We start from the raw sequence: 3,644 nt of genomic DNA, 5'->3' as shown, positions 1-3,644 counted from the left end.
ATATATATATAAAAATAAAAAAAGTCAGACCTCAGTTTTCAACCATAATCCGTTCCAGAAGGCGGTTCGAAAACCGATTTGTTCGGAAATCGAAACCACGCTCTTTAAAAAAAAAAAAAAAAAAATCTTTATTGAACACATCTGCTCACAATGAAACGCTACACGGGGAAGCGTCACTTCCTCATGTAAGGAAAGCGGGAGGAGTCAAGTGGCGCATTCAAGTGCGCTCAGTTTGGTCGAGAACCTATTTTCGGTCATAATCCGAGGCATAAAAAACTTGAAATTTTTGGTCGAAAACCGATTTGGTCGAGAACAGAGATGTTCGAAAACCAAGGTTTCACTGTATATATTTATATACACACACACACGCACACACTTGGCCGGTCACGCATGAATTAGTTTACACAAAACGCTATTCAAATACTCGACATTCAATGATACATCTTCCTTTTGTGTGCACACGCGCACCCTTTGTGGCTTCCGTTCTTGCCGAAATTTCGCCATCAGAAGGCGAGGCAAGGGAGTTACTGTTGTGGCGACGTCACTCGAGCAAAGCGCGCCTCAGCAGTCGATAGTCCGCTGCTTTCTGCTGTGCGTGCGTCAGCGTGAACATGTACGCACGCTTCACTTGATGTCTTTTGATTTCAACCAATCACTGCTGACGCAACCGATGTCACACAAGACATAGGACAACAGCTAAGCTAAGCTAGCCGAGACGACACGACACTCGAAGTCAGACGGACACGTTTTTCTGCCAATCTGTGTGTTTCCCTTTTGGGCCAAATATATTTTTTACGACAACAACTGTCTTGTCCATTGTGTCTTTTATTCGTTCCACTGTGGTTTAGCAAGTGTGTTTATAAAGAGACGAAAATCTATTTACTGTTACTAGTGTTAGTGCCTCAACATGGCTACGCTCGTGAAAGCAAAACAACGAAATCAAACGCGTGTTCGTTCAATGTTTACAACTAATATCCGGATTAATTTCAGACAAATTTTCCTCAATTTTCCGGAGACATAAGGTGGCCAAAGGAAGAGATTCAGACGACGGACGTGAAGACCCGAAAGCTCCTAACCATGCATGGAGGGTTCCATCCCAAATCCAGCACCCTGAGAATGTATGCAAGCCGAAAGGAAGGAGGCCGGGGACTAGTGAGTGTGAGAGCCACTGTCCAGGATGAAACATCCAAGCTCCATGAGTACATCAAGGAGAAGGCTCCAACAGATGACGTACTCAGTAAATGTCTCAGACAATGGGGAACAGAGGATGAGGTGCTGGAAGAGGGACCATCATGGGAGGACAAGCCCCTACACGGGATGTACCACCGGACCATAACTGAAGTGGCTGATCTCAAGAAGTCCTATCAGTGGCTAGAGAGGGCTGGCCTGAAGGACAGCACAGAGGCACTCATCCTGGCTGCTCAGGAGCAGGCCCTGAGCACCAGAGCCATCGAGGCCCAGATATACCACACCAGAGAAGACCCACGGTGTAGGTTGTGCAAAGAGGCACCTGAGACGATCCAACACACAACTGCAGGGTGCAAGATAGTTCTTAACCTGGGTTCGATCGAACCCCAGGGGTTCGGTGAGTCGGTCTCAGGGGTTCGACAGAGCCTCTGCCATGGAGGTCAAGACACACCCGACTCAACATGTCAATTCGTTATGACACGCCCACTTGGCCGTCCCTGGCTGCAGATGATCACATGACATCGCTTGTCCAATCAGTGCTGTGGGAAATTTAGCACGCTTTGTAGTCAACGTGTTACTGTCATGGTAGTACGTCGTACAATTAAAAAAAAAAAAAGTAAACTTATCTCTTGAAATTTTATTTACTTTTTTTTCTGTTTTTAATAAATGCATTTTTTAATATCTTGAATTTGTCAAAAATATATTTATTTTTCACTCATGAAGGGTTCCGTGAATGTGCATATTAACTGGTTGGGTTCGGTACCTCTAAAAAGGTTAAGAACCACTGATTTAGAGTGTTCCATTAACCTGTCATGTTTTGTAATGTGGGAAGAAACCGGAGTACCCGGAGAAAACCCACGCAGGCACGGATTGAACTCCACACAGGAATGCCGGATAAGACCCCATGACCTCTGCACTGTGAGGTGGACGTGCTAATTAGACGACCACTGTGCCACCCCGTAAGCCTTATATTGTCTTTGAAAAGAAAAACATTTGAGCCTGTCTACATTTTACAAAGACGCATTTTAAATCGCCTAAACCCAAATGGTGTTAGTTGATGTAAAAACGTTGAGAACCAAGTCACAAAACTTTAAACAAAAGTTCTGGGATAACTGTGTGGGCAGACGGTGGGCTAGGTAAATATTACTAATATTTGAGCAAACTGCTGCAACCACAATGTCTGACTTTCCACTCCCACACGGTGATTATTTCAAATCCAAGTTGGTGGATGGCGGGATTTTTGGGAGAAATCGGTTTACTTCTGACAGAGGCAGGCTATGTTCTTGTAGCCCTTTGAGCAGAGTGAAAGTAAACATGGTTCACTGGTTCCATTTCTGGATTCAAAGAGTAGACATCACACTTGTATACAAGTGGTACTTTATGCAATACAGAGTATTAGTAAAGCTATGTAACTGACTACAAACTAAAAGTGTTCCTAATGGCCTGAACTAAATTGTATATATGCTACATACTTAACGATAATAATTAGAGCTGTCAGTTTAGCGCGTTTTTATTGGCATTAATTTAAATGAATTTTCACGGGATTAAATATTTTCTTGCGAGATGAACGCGGCAACACGTCACAGCGGATGTTACGTTGCTCTATAAATAAACCAGAAACAAAACAACATGCGCACTGCACAGGTCCACGCACATTTGTTTTGCCAGCTACGGCAGCGCGAGACACCGAAAACGGATACTTAAAGAGTTTATGAATGGAAAGTTTACTTTTAAAATGTTGCCAGATTGTTCCACTGACAAGACCAAAGTTACCTGGATGTTTTGCAGTCGTAAACTGAGCTATCATCATAGCACGTCGAGTCTGAAATACCACTGAATGGCCAAGCACACAGCTGACGTGAGTACTCCGCCCCCTCGTCTCAGACAGACAGCTATGGATAATTTCAAAGCGAAGAAAATGGATGACACGACGAAGAACAAATTTGCTGAAGCAATCGCTAAATGGATGGCTTCTGCATGCAAGCCTGTCAACATTGTCCACAGCTCGACTCAAGCTGAAACTGACGCACTTGTTACTTGTTTGGAACTATTTTGTGTGGAAGGTTACAGTGTTCCGTGTCCATATAAATCAAGCGGGTGGAGCTTCTCTGTGTTCGTCTGACAGTGACGGTGCGCAGAGGCGGTGACATGACAGCGCAAGTTCAGCGATGCAGTGGTAGCGACCTAGCGAAAATAAAATGTCTCCAGTGTTGTCATCGAACCAAGTGTAGTCATCGAAATGATGTCTACACAAAACCTTTGAGAGACTTCCGCGCAAGAAGGACCAACAGAATCAACATAGCCTGACTGCTGTGTTCAAAGCAAACTTGAGAAAAACGAAGTATGCAACCATGGCTTAAATCCACTATAGGCTGACTACTAGTTTAGCTTAGATGGGCTCTGTTTTGATTACATAAAAAGAGCTGTTAAAGCAGCTGTTGTGTGACAAAATATTT

The 3,644-nt window shown here is 43.9% G+C and overlaps 1 protein-coding gene across 1 annotated transcript in view; it reads right to left on the bottom strand.

Moving 5' to 3' along the window:
- LOC109523457 (protein O-linked-mannose beta-1,2-N-acetylglucosaminyltransferase 1) overlaps positions 1-3,644 on the bottom strand; it is a 30,264-nt gene that overhangs the window by 16,047 nt on the left and 10,573 nt on the right. The window lies entirely within an intron of this gene.

This window comes from Hippocampus comes, unplaced genomic scaffold (assembly GCF_001891065.2).
Source record: "Hippocampus comes isolate QL1 unplaced genomic scaffold, H_comes_QL1_v1.1 scaffold384, whole genome shotgun sequence".
NCBI classification, from domain to species: Eukaryota; Metazoa; Chordata; class Actinopteri; order Syngnathiformes; family Syngnathidae; genus Hippocampus; species Hippocampus comes.
Note: the sequence above shows the minus strand (reverse complement) of the source record. Positions and strands in the feature narration are given on the sequence as shown.